The 13,406-nt window shown below is 40.8% G+C and overlaps 1 protein-coding gene across 3 annotated transcripts in view; it reads right to left on the bottom strand.

Moving 5' to 3' along the window:
• Window positions 1–13,406, bottom strand: part of igf2bp2a (insulin-like growth factor 2 mRNA binding protein 2a) — an 84,868-nt gene that overhangs the window by 50,497 nt on the left and 20,965 nt on the right. The window contains exon 1 of one of the 3 annotated variants that reach the window (XM_088353006.1): window positions 2,138–2,189. The exons of the other annotated variants lie outside the window; for them this stretch is intronic. The gene's annotated coding sequence lies outside the window, so the exon portion shown is untranslated. Of the gene's footprint in view, window positions 1–2,137; window positions 2,190–13,406 lie in introns of those variants that run through there. 3 annotated transcript variants of the gene reach the window in all.

Raw genomic sequence — 13,406 nt, forward strand, 5'->3', positions numbered from 1 at the left:
CCTGTGCCTGCTCCTTTGGCGCCAACTGCCTCGGATTTTGATTGGCTAACTGTCACTACTTAAACCCACTCCTATCTGTCCCCTTTTTCGAATCTCTGTTTTTACACGGCAAGCCCTTTTTCGACCCTGACTCACGCCTGTCCCGTTTTTTTGCTCCTGTTTGTCTCCCGCTACGACCTGTTTTGATCTCGACCACTTCCTCATTCCTTTAATAAAACTTGTGGTAAACGTTACGCGAGTAGGTCCTGTTTCCGTTCTGGTCCTGACAATGCAAGCATTAAAGTATAAACAATAAAAGAGATAAAAATGAGACAAACTATCAATCAAAATAATCACATATTGCTTGAAAATATATTTTCTTTCAATCAATTTCTCTTATCTATATATTAAAAAATATTTTACTATTTTAATTTTCAAGAGTTAAGAATCAGGCATTGAGGAAAAAACATGGACAAAACGTGTTGTTGACCTATCTGGTAACAGATGACTATTTATATATAGTTTTTTAATAGATTTTTCCTCGTCATGTTTTCATGCATTTACCGTGTTTTCAGGTCTGTAAGGCGTAAATAAAATATAAAAAAAATTACAAGAAATTTAAAAGTGCCCCTTATAATCCAGTGCGCATTACAGACCGTAAAAAAGGTCAATAGATTGTAATTGCACAATTACAATGACAAATTTCAACATGCTAACCATTTATACTTACATACTAACCATTTATGAATGTATTAAGTTAATTACTGTAGGTTGTGAAACCTTATTTCTTACTATTTATGTCTTATGGTATAATTTATTTTATTTCAACCCTCGCTCTTATTGTAGTTTTAGTATCACGCGCCTGGTGCACCTCAATTTGAGCGTGAGGGAAATCCCTCTTTCCTCCAGCTTACCTTTAGTTGTGGAATTTTAAGTGGTAAGAAGGCACTAGTACTTGTTTTAACAGCAAAAAATATATACAGACAACTCACAAAGGAATATTTTGAAGATGCGCCTTGTAATCAGGTGCGCCTTAAAGTCCACAAAATACAGTACTTTATTTTCCCTCAATTTTTCAAAGTGGACCTGTTGCCGTGTTGAGAAGCAAGCATCGATGGAATGAATGAATATTAATAAATAATAAAAAGACCTAATTATTTGCTATAAGACGATTATTGATCTTTTTTATACATTTCCTCATTTTTGTTTTCAGGTATTTTTCTTTTCGTACATTTTCAAATGTACTTTTTGCATTGTTTCAAGAGGCAAGTAGCTCAGGAGGTAGAGCGATCGTTTTAGGATTAAGGGATCCCAGTTCGAATCCCGGCTTGTCCGTGTTACATGCCGAAGTGTCCTTGGGTAAGACACTGAACCCCCAATACCCCCAATAAGCAGGTTAGCAGCCTTACATGGCTGCACAGATCATGGCCGCTATTGGGAAATGTGAAGCACAATGTAAAGCGCTTTGGGAAGTCATTGACTTGAAAAGCGCTATATAAATGCAGATCATTTCATTTCATTGCAAGCACTAAGGAAAGAGTTGAAAAGAAGATCTCAAATTAGCAAAATTATTTGCAGTTGGAAAAAAAAATCGTGTTCATTACATATCTTCTTCATATATTATCTTCATAGTTTATTTTATTTTCCATTTTTAGAATAGAACTTTGCAGTGTGAAGTGGTACCATTTAAGAAATTATAAAGAACTTTTTGACATATTGCCATATTTCAGGCTTCAAACTTATATATAAAAAACTCCAAACATTCTCTTAGAATGAACATCATGAGAGACAAAATCATTAAATTAAACTAAATGTACTCAACATTTTATATTGTGCTAACAAATAAAAACATTGAAAATTAGGCATTGCAAAAATATTGGCCCCCTTTAAGGTTCATACTTTGTACAACCTCCTTTTGCTGTGATCAAAGCCACAAGTCTTTTTGGGGTATAAGTTCACATCTTAAAAACAGAAATATTTAACCATTGTTCTTTACAAAAGCACAAAAACTCCTTCAGGGTCAATGGTGATTGCACATCATTTTTCCGATCATTAAATGGTCTATAGGATTAAGGTTTGTATTTTGGCTTGACCATTCTAACACCTTTATACTGTTAGTTTTAAACCATTTTGTTTTTAGATTTGTTGGAAGGTAAACCTGCGCCACGGTCTTTTCCAGACTCCAACAGATTTTCTGCAAGAATCACCCTGTATTCGGCTCCATCCATCTTCCCATCAACTCTACAATCTTCCCAGTCCCTATTGAAGAGAAGCAACCCAAGAGTATGAGTCTGCACATGACTGTGATAGGAAAGAGAATGATGTCAGTCAAACAGCCGTGGGGGTGCACAATTCAATGTGTCCATCCCCGAAAACAAAAAAACCTGCGAAGCACGGTAACAGCTAGTATTTTAGCAGCTTGTTACATTGAAAATTAAATCGGATTTTGAGGAAACTCTGAAGAGCGCAGCGATAGTGATCAGCAACGGGTGCTCCGTGGATTGTTATCGAGTCTGGGAGGGGACTGGGGCGGCGGTGAGAGAGAAGGCAATAGTGTCACCGAAGGTTCAGCTTTCTGCTGTTTGGTTCCGTAACAGCTCTCACAACTATACCCAGTCCCGAGCGTGTATCTCACCAACGCCAGATCTATTACACATGAAATGGATGAGTTCAAGCTACAACTCTTGGAAAACCGCTACATTCAGAACACTTGTGTTCTAATCCTTGCAGAGACCTGGCTCAATTCGAGGGTACCCGATGCTAGCGTGGAGCTAGCGAGCAGCTCTCTATATCACTTCTTACAAGTTTTATGAAGGTACGACGCTACCTTGCGGATTTTCACATTTCGCGGGGGGTTCTGGTCCTCATTAACATTGATTACCAAGAGATTACTGTAATACAGGATGAATTTGTCTGGACAGCACCACCAACATCAGCTATCTACCAGACCGTCCGTTGTAAAGCATCGATTTAGGATTACAGTTATGAAGTCGGACTGGCCGCCAACCTAGCATGCGAGCGACCTGACACGTACGCTCGGCACGGTGAACTTACCCTCACGTGCACGCAAGAGCCCTGTTTTACTCTTCAGGACGCTTGACAGGTGGACGGAGGCCGGCACTGTTCACTTTCCCGTCGCGATCAGTGACCGCTTTATGTCTGTGCGTGTTCATTGGGACTCATCCTTTAATCTGCCCACCATGAGCTATTATGGCAGGCCGAAGACTGAGCTTGTTCAGATGCCTGCCTGTCATAGGTGCAAGGCCCCTTGGGCTTTAACTGGATCAATACTGCGCACACGCATGCTTAAAATAACATCCTGGACATTCTGTAAGATTTGAGCACAAGATGCTGTTATATTGTGTAGTGCGCAGGTCTTAAACGTGGTGCCTACCATCATCTGGTCGCCATAGTTGTCAATGTAAAGCATCCCCTGCTCTTCAGACATGAGTGCGACAGTACCGAAAAATCTCATTTTGTTTTTGACGATTTACAAAGGGGAAAATAATCTTGATTTTGTTCCCAAATTTTGAGTGGGCCTGTTTTGTTCACAATCACATTGTACAATACACACTGCATCATGTGTGGCTTTCATATTTTTGTTGCAAAACAAACTCGATAGTGATGATGTTAAGTGCTTTGCTTTTATGATATATAAAAGGTACTTTGTCCGGACTTAACGACTTGTATATTTTTGTGACTGTATTCATTTATTTACTATTTTTATTTATCATGAAACTCAATACTGAGTTTTTATCTTTTTTTTATTTATGTGTAATCGATTTTTGACATACAATTTGCCAGGTTCTAATTATTAGAGGTTGCAATGGGCTTGGTCAACCACTGAGTCTAGGGATCATACTGGAGCTTAAAATTCTTGGAAATGCTTGAATTTTAATAGAATAGAATAGAATAGAATAGAATAGAATAGAAAAGAATAGAATATACCTTTATTGTCATTGTTACAAAATGGGTTGAACATATTGAGACAACGAAAGTGGGCGTGGCACTCCAGTTTCACATTTATCAGTGAATAAAAGAAACAAAGAAGATAAAGGAATAAAGAAGATAAGGTTATAATTCACACAATATTTACACAAAAATGTGGGCATGTAGGATGTTACATACAGTTTAGGGATCGTATTAGTGCAATATGCGTTGCAAAAATAGTCAACATTGTGCAAAATGAGCATAGACATGTTTAAAATCTGTATGAGGTAGTGTATTTGCAAGAGTTTCAATTTTTTGTGCGGTGTGTGTTAAGGGTACTAATGGCTCTGGGGAAGAAACTGTCTCTGAGTCTGTTTGTTTTTGTTTTGAGTGACCTGTAGCGCCTGCCGGAAGGCAGCAGGTCAGAGAGGTGGTGGCCGGGGTGAGAAAAGTCCTTGATGATGTTTTCTGCTCTGCTGAGGTAGCGAGAGCAGGCAATGTCCTCCAGATTGGGTAGAGAGCAACCAACAATTCTCTGGGCTGTGTTGATGACCCTCAGTGTTTTCCTGTCTGCTGCCGTGCACCCAGCATGCCACACCGTAATGCAGTATTTTAGAATGCTCTCCACTGTGGCTTTGTAAAAGGACACCACCAGCAGCTGCTGTTTCAGATGATTTTCCAGGGCATTCTCAGGAAATGGAGTTGCTGCTGGGCCATTCCTAGCACCGCTCTGGTGTTTGCAGACCAGAAGAGCTCATCGGAGATGTGCACACCCAGGAATTTGAAAGAGTGGACTCTTTCTACACAGTCTCCTTTTATAATGAGTGGTGCTGGGTTCCTGCCTTTCCTCCTGAAGTCCAGTATGAGTTATTTTGTTTTTGTGGTGTTCAGTATGAGGTGGTTTTTCGAACACCACGTTGTCAGTGACTCCACCTCATCCCTGTACACCGCCTCGTCCCCTTCAGAGATGAGGCCGACCAAGGTGGTATTGTCGACGTACTTAACAATTGTGTTTGTGAGGTGGGTCGATGAGCAGTCGGAGGTGTAGAGGCTGAAAAACAGGGGGCTCAGTACACAACCTTTGGGGGAGCCAGTGCTTAGTGTTAGGGTGGGAGAGACGTGGTTGCAGAGTTTCACGGACTGTGGGCTGTTTGAAAGGAAGTCCATTATCCAGTGGCAGATGGAGGAAGAGAGTCTTAGGGGAGAGAGTTTCTCCACCAGGATCTCCGGGATAATGGTGTTGAAGGCTGAGCTGAAGTCCAGTGTGTTATGAAGGATTGAAAGGTGACTGATGACTACGAAGCGTAAATAAAAGAAAAGCGTGCGGTGCATTTACGGATTAATAGATGTACTTCTATTTTTTTGTGGGTTAGCATTGAAAACCGCTTTAATTGAAGTGTTATCTTCGCCTACAGGTCGGCCCCTAGAAATCGCCTCCTAGAGGTCGCGCCTAGAAGTCTTTATTGTAATTGGAATTAACATATCGTGCATTGTGGAGACAGCAGACAGCAAATGCTATCACAGGGGCAAATTGTGTGTGTGTGTGTGTGTGTGTGTGTGTGTGTGTGTGTGTGTGTGTGTGTGTGTGTGTGTGTGTGTGTGTGTGTGTGTGTGTGTGTGTGTGTGTGTGTGTGTGTGTGTGTGTGTGTGTGTGTGTGTGACTCTGTTTGCCTGACTGTGATTGGCTGGTGTATGGTGGCAGTCAAACAACCAGTGTGAGGGGGCGGACGAGTTGGTGTGTCCACCTGAAACAAAGCACAGCTACAGCTACAGTAGTAGATAGTGTTTCAGCAGATTGTTACATTGAAAACAAATTCTAGGCTATGTTTACAACTCTTACAAGCTACCCCTGGGAGTCTGTATTTTACCAACACCAGATCCATTACCCATGCAAGGGAGTTGGAGCTAAAACTTTTAGGAAGCTGCTACCTTCAGCATGGTTAGTTTAAACCATCACAGAAAGACTGCTCAATCTGAGGATACCCTATGCAAGTGTGAAGCTTTCCAGCCGCTCTCTTAATCGCTTTCTTACAGTGAAGGGAGAAGCCCTCCAATTTCCTTGTACATTTAAAAAATGACAATAAAGACCATTCATTCAACTGCAGGTCTGTGTTCTGTGTTTTTATTTGTAGATCTATAGCTATTATCCGTCCTCTTGACGCTAAGTTTGACCATTAGGGCCTTTTTTCATGTTTCGCAAGGTGTTTTGGCCCTCATTAGCCACGATAACCGAGGTAATTGTGTATCTAATAATTCCATGCACCGCCAAGAAAGAAGCCCACTGAGAAGTTGAACCAAAGGGGAGTGTCGGCTGCAAATGCAACTTAAATCCGCTGCTAATCCCTGTCATCACTTTGGAGCAATCAATTATTGGTGCGTCTCTGTTTTCCGCATTCCTTAGTGGTCTCGCATTCCTTCGCCGTCCCTCACCGAAAACGGAAAAGCCATTCCAATTCAATGATCCGCCGAAAACGCAAGCGTGGGCTCTGATAAAATTAACAATTGACGTCTCCATAACTTGCCAGGGAGAATTCTGCAGTTAACAGCGGAGTGATAAAAAATCTCCATTAGGCAAGATGCAGGGCCTAGCAAAAGTATTGCCCCTCCCCAAGAACTTTATATCGTATTGCCACATTTCAGGCACCCAACTTAAAGCTAAAAACTAGAAATGTAGTCCTAAAAATCAACAACAAGTGAGACACAATCAAAAAGTAAAGCCAATTCATTTAAACATTTTTAATATTTTTACAACAAACAAACTAATAAGTAGGTATTGCAATAATATCTCAGTTCAGTCAAATGATTCCAGAAACTCCCTGATGACTTCTGAATGATCCTATGTTGGCCTAAATGACTGGCAATGGCAAACAGTGCACCTATGTGTCTCTGTTAGAATGCACAGGCCCTGTGATTAACCCAGATGTATGTGAAAGGAGACACTGGAGAACAGACAGCATTATGACACCAGGCAGGACCGGGTTAAAGTTGTGGAGACGTTTAAACCCGTATGGAATTCAAGAAGATTTTGCGTCAATACCACATCTTCTGTAGCACTGTGCAAGCAATAATATCAAAATGAAGAGAGCAAAAAGAAACCTGCAACCCTCTAAACCTTTGGCACAAACAAGGAGAAAACTAATCAGAGAAGCAACCAAGAGATCCGTGATCACATTGGATGACCTGTAGGCATACACAGGTGAGGTGGGAGAATCTGTGCATAAGACTATTAGTCATACTACGCATACATCTGCCGTTTATGAAAGAGCGTCTTTCACAAAGAGTACCAAAAAAAAAAGCTTGTTTGGTCTTTGTAAAAATAAACAACAACAAAAAAAAAACACCAGGGACAGAAATTACACGTGGAACAAGGTGCCCTGGTCATGTGAAACCAAAATTGAATGCAAAGCGTTAGGTTTGGCATAAGAGTAACACATCACCCTCAAAACACCATTCCCTCTGTAAAACATGGTTGTGGCAGCATCATGCTCTAGGCTTTCCTTCACCAAGAACTGTGAAGATCATTAAAGTTGATGGGAAGCTGGTTGGAGCCAAATACAGGGCAAATTTGACAGAAAATCTGTCTGTAAGAGTAAGAGACCTGAGAATGCGGGGCAGGTCCACAGGCCAACGGCCGTAAACATTAAGCAAAATCTACAATGGAATGGTTTAAAACTAATAATTTAAAAGTGATAGAATGGCCAAGACCTGAATCCTATAAAACATTTGTTGAAGGATCTGAAAAAGTATTGTGCACAAATGATCTCCATCAAACCTTAAGGAACTTGAGTTATTTTGTAAGGAAATATTCCTGTTTCAAGATGTGCAAGACATATAGAGACTTACCCAAAAAGACTTGCTACATTGTGATTGCAGAAAACAGAGGTACAAAATATTAACGTATAAGGGGGCCCATATTTTTGCAATGATCAGTAATCTTTTATTAGACACCACAATATAAAATGTTGAACAAATTCAATTTCTTTTCGATTGAGTCTCACATGTTGTTGAAAAGAAAATATTTTGAGTTTTTTATGCAAAAAATTGAAGCCTGAAATATGGCAATAGGCCAAAAAGTTTCTTGGGGGGGGCCTTTTGCAAGGCAATGTGAAAGGTCAAATCCAATTATTTATTAAGCCCAGGGGAAGTCAATAAAACACTCCTTTAAAAGCTAAAATGTTCTTTCCATCGGGATTGAATTAAGCACTGCATTCTCATGTCTCAGGTTCCTTTTGATCCGACTCGTCTATCCGGTTCGTTTTCCTGCAAGTACTCTCATATGCTGCACGTTGGATGCTAACCCACACACAAAGAAATACGTCTATTGATCCGTAAATGCACCGCGCCTTTTTCTTTTATTTACGATTCTTAGTCATCAGTCACTGTCCTGGCGGCTGTGAATCATAACGTGCCGGCTTTTATCCCCACAAATCATTTGGAAAATGATGCAGTCTCCAACCAGAGAAGTGATATGCTAATAACTTTGCCATTCATCCACTGAGACAATGTCTGTACGGCATCATATACACTTTAAGCCTTCCAGACAACACGGAGGGCTAAATGTCATACCGAAATCAGACTTTAGAAAACACACACGCAAGACCGCAATTTGACACTCTTATTGTTCTTTTGACTTATTTTCGCTTTAACTGATGAATGGACTAAAGCATGGGTCTCAAAATCGCAGCCTGGGGGCCATTTGGGGCCCCCAGGATGTTGGGGCGAGGTCTCTGCATTAATATGAAAGTTTAGAGGGATGATGGGCACACATGTCAAGTCAAGTCAAGTCACACATCATTTCATCATTGGTTTTGGGCACACGTAGTAGCAAGATGGCAGACAATTATGTCAGCTCCCTTTAGGCAAGGCTTCTTTTAGGTTAAATTTTGGGTTAAATTAAATGAATCCAGTATTTTTTTAAATGCACTTTTATAAGCTAGTTGGTAAATATTTGCTTGTTATTGACAATACTTTTTGTTTGTGTTTTATTAACTTAAACTTTTTTTGTTTTGTTTTTTTACCACTCACAGCTCATAGATCCCTTTCTTTTGTGGGGGGGATGTTTGCTGCCCCACATAAAACAGATAGTACTGGTTTCCATGGTTATTTCTAGCAGGAAAAGCCTCCTCATTTGACTCAGATATAGCACCTTCATTATCTGGACGCCGTTGTTTCGCGATGCATAGCGTCAGCCAGGACTTTGGCAATGAAGGGCAGCGGTGTTTGTGTGTCAATATTCTTAATCAATGGGGAAAATCAATTTCAAGTCTGCTTGAAAATGACGCCGACACGCCTGTTTTTGTGGCTTCATTTTGCAATCGCATTTCTTCTGCCCTCGTGACAATGGACAGCTGGTATTTTTTATACGGCCCCTGCGCGTTGCGCCCAAAAGGACCGGTGAAGAGACCAAGATCCAGGGTACTTGCGTACTTAAAAGGTGCTTGAATTTGGTCATGAAAAGGTGTACGAACCATGCAAAAGATCAAAATCACTCCTTAGGCTCCTCCTCAAAATGCAGCACAGTGTTGCGTCACGTGACTGAAAAGTGGCTCAAGTGGCATTATCTCGGCCAGACTTTAATCCGCTGGCTAAAATGGCATCAAATCCTTCTCTTTAAAATGAGGCGGGGGGCTTAAGCAGGAAGCCGACTGGACGTTGCTTAGGGGTGTTCATAAATGTGTCAAGTGGGCAGCGACAGGTGTGAATCCGGACTATCTTTGAGTCTGTGGACACAATATTCGAACTCAAAAATTGACATCCTAAAGAAGACCAATTATTCTCAAAGTTACATCAGCTATTTCAAGGAAAAATTCAAGAACTTTTTAAGGACTTTAATAAATAGCCATACTTGATACGTAATCCTTGCACTAATACACATTTTATAGTAGCCTCTTTGAGTGTAGCATGCACCTGTCCTCTTGGGCACGACCCGTAGGGGGGGGATGACGCGTCATATGACAATGTCTTACAAACTGAATTAGCTGCTGTTGATCACGAGAGGAAAAATGCAATGGCAAAGCGAAGCCACCAGAGAGCAGTGTTGGCGTCATTTTTAAGAAGACTTGTTGAGAAACATGGCAATAATTTCAAGCACTTCAGCCAAGCACTTTTCAGTCCTCGAAACCACAAAAATTCAAGTATTTTCGAGGATTTCGTGCATCCGTACCTTCCATGTAGATAATACTGAACCTAATCATTTCAGTGCCATTGACGGCTATCAACGACAACAATCCTTAAGGTTCATTTACTTTTACAGTCACCAATAGCAGCGAATGAGTTAAAGTTCATTCATGTCCATACCCGTCGATGACAGTGATTGAATTGAGGTTCCTTGATGTCTGTGGCTGCCCATGGCCGTCAAGGAGTATACAGAGGGCGCCGCCATTTTACCAATGTTATAAGTCATACCTAAGACTTATAACATTGGTAAAATGGGGGCGCCCTCTGTTGGCTGCGGCTGCATCGGCTCGCTACAACGGGTCAGGTGTATCGACATTTCGTTCTGTGTACATTGTTACAAAGAATGACAATACAAAGGAAATTATTATTATTATTATTATTAATATTCTTTGCCATCCATAGGTGTCGATGGCAGTGAATGAGTTTACCCTTTATTGACCAAGTACTATACAGGCCACTTGAAATGTTTTTATCCCTTTGGTTGACAGCCATCTGATTCCAAACAAACTTGTTCTTTCATCTATTTTTCCATTCTCCTCGATCAACCTTTTTAAAGGGTTTGTGACTCTCCGAGATTTTCTAGACATGTTCTCACTCACTTATTTTTCTCTCTCATAAATTGCTGCGGAAAAAAATGGGTGAAGGCTAAGACTCAGTCTCTGCTTTGCTCCGCCTACATATATGACATTTCTTGCCTGTGATCTTATGGTTGCCACCCGCGGATGCCTGTGATACCAATGCCTGAGAGATAATCGATTTTGGGAAGTTCCTGCCACCTTGTGGGGTTTTCAGAAAACGACTTTGATTGAAATCGAGGATTTTATCCAAAGCCCATCTCCTATTCTTTGAATGTTCTCTTTTAGCCCATTGGTCATGGAGTTAGGGTAATTTAAATAGCGCTTGTCAATTGGGGACGCCCTCTCGGTAATGAGAAGGTTAAAGTTCGCTGACATCTGTACTTGTCAATGGCTATGAATGAGTTAAAGTTTGTTGTCCATAGCCGTAAATGTCCCTAAATGAGTAACAGTTCTCTGATGTCTATAGCTGTCAATGGCACTGAAAGAGTTAAACCAGGTTTTGGACGGACTTGGATATACAACACTAAATGAAGAAGGTATAGACCCAAAGCCAGAACTCTCAACTCTCTTGTGACTGCTGACTAAAACTATTGGACGAGCTTATCAGAGCGCAAACTGGCGCTTTTGGGATCCTACTCCAGTGACTAAATGCTAACTTGGCCAACCGACAACTTTATGGTCAAAATGGTCAACAACAAATAACGGACCAACTCGTCAGGTTCTTCTGATGCGAAGCTGCGCCCAATTTTTAGGTCTTTTGGGATCCTACTCCAGTGACTAAATGCTAACTTGGCCAACCGACAACTTTATGGTCAAAATGGTCAACAAAAAATAACGGACCAACTCGTCAGGTTCTTCTGATACGAAGCTGCGCCCAATTTTTAGGTCTTTTGATCCCAACTCGTCAGGTTCTTCTGATGCGAAGCTGCGCCCAATTTTTAGGTATTTTGATCCCAATTATTCTCTGACAGAATCACCCTGTATTTGGCTCCATCCATCTTCCCATCAACTCTAACAATCTCCTCAGTCCCCACTAAAGGAAAGCAATCCCAGAGCATGATGCTGCCACCACATCGTTTGACAGTGGGGTTGGTGTTTTCAAGGTGATGTGCAGTCATACGCCAAACGTAACGCTTTAATGTAACGTCAATTCAATTTTGGTCTAATTTGACAAGAGTACATTGTTTCACGTGTTATTTCTGTATTCCAAGCAGCTTCTTGCAAATGCCAAACGGGCCTTTTAGTGGCATTTCTTCAGAAAGGGCTTTCTTCTTGCCACTCTCATAATGGGAATATTTTTGCAGAGTATGACTAATGGTTGTCTTATGCACAGATTGTATCACCTCAGCTGTGTTTGCCTGCAGATCTTGTAATGTGATTATAGGCCTCTTGGTTGTTTCTCTCTTTAGATTTCTTCTTGTATGGGCCTTGTATCAGTGTTTTAGCTTTAAGTTTGAAGCCTGAAATGTGGAAATATGACAAAAAAGTTATTGAGGGGACAATTCTTTCACTAGACACCACAAATACTTTGTTTTAAACAACAAGGATTGGTGGAGTCTGTTTGCACTGATGTTCTGTGCAGTAAGTATTTCTCATGACGAAATTGGTGAGACTTGAAGTAGAAAATAAACAAAAAGGCAAGCTAGGAAATCCCTGACTTGACTCACACTGTTAAAAAACCAGCAGGCACGTGCAAAAACTTACTTCTTGCTGCGTCGCCTACGCCAACTCTTCCTGTCACAAGGGTAAAACAGGCATGCAGCCAGGAAGCACTTTTCACACTTGCCCAAACAGAGAAAAAAACAAGCAATTAACCCTCTAAGACGTTCGAGGAACTTTGCTAGACTCGACACAACAACACACACAGGATGCGTACTGCTGAGCAACAATATATATATATATATATATATATATATATATATATATATATTCATTTCTCCCACTTGGTTCATGCTTGTGGTTTACTTCAGAAGTAAAGCTGCATTTACTCAAATCTTAAAATAAACACATTGTTAACACATTCCATGCCAAACATGAAAATAATTTTCTTTTAATTGTTTGTAAATAAATGTGTTGTGCTTAAAAAAGATCCCTTATTAACCGTAATTATATTTTTTATATTTTTGACGGTAGACTGCAAATGTGGGCTGAATGATAAAGCACAGTATTAAAAAACATGCTAAATATTGTGTTCTTTTTGCTGATCCGGCCCACCTGACAACCCATAGTTTGGATTCGGCCGCCGAGCGAAACTGAGTTTGACTGTCTTGTGTTATTATAAAACCCAAATTCTGGTTCAAACAGAATATTATGCAAATAATCCTTGCAAAGAATCATGGGCCATAGGAATAAGGTGAATGCTGACGCACACGTGAGGAAAAGTAGGGAGGAGGCGTATGCTGCAGTGAAAAAGAGGGTGTGTTATTCCCAAGAGAAGACAAGGAGGTGAACAGAAGCGCCGCCATCAATGAAAATATACAACTGCCCCCCATCTTCGGCACGGCACTAACATACGCGTGAGCGCTTCACCATCAAATATTTACTGACTCACTGGACTTGCATCTTTTGGGCCAAGCACTTCACCTACTTTTTAGAGGAAAATGCCTCTCTCAGGATATAGGGAATTCCACTGTCATGTGCGCTATATACACGCCCTATACATCAAACGACCCGTTACCTAGCAACATCCACTGTGCCGTGATACTGCCCAAGCATCATAGGGTTAAAAAAAAAAAAAGTAGT

The sequence above is a fragment of the Urocampus carinirostris genome, chromosome 14 (assembly GCF_059441175.1).
Source record: "Urocampus carinirostris isolate Australia breed hairy pipefish chromosome 14, RoL_Ucar_1.0, whole genome shotgun sequence".
In the NCBI taxonomy this organism is placed as follows: Eukaryota; Metazoa; Chordata; class Actinopteri; order Syngnathiformes; family Syngnathidae; genus Urocampus; species Urocampus carinirostris.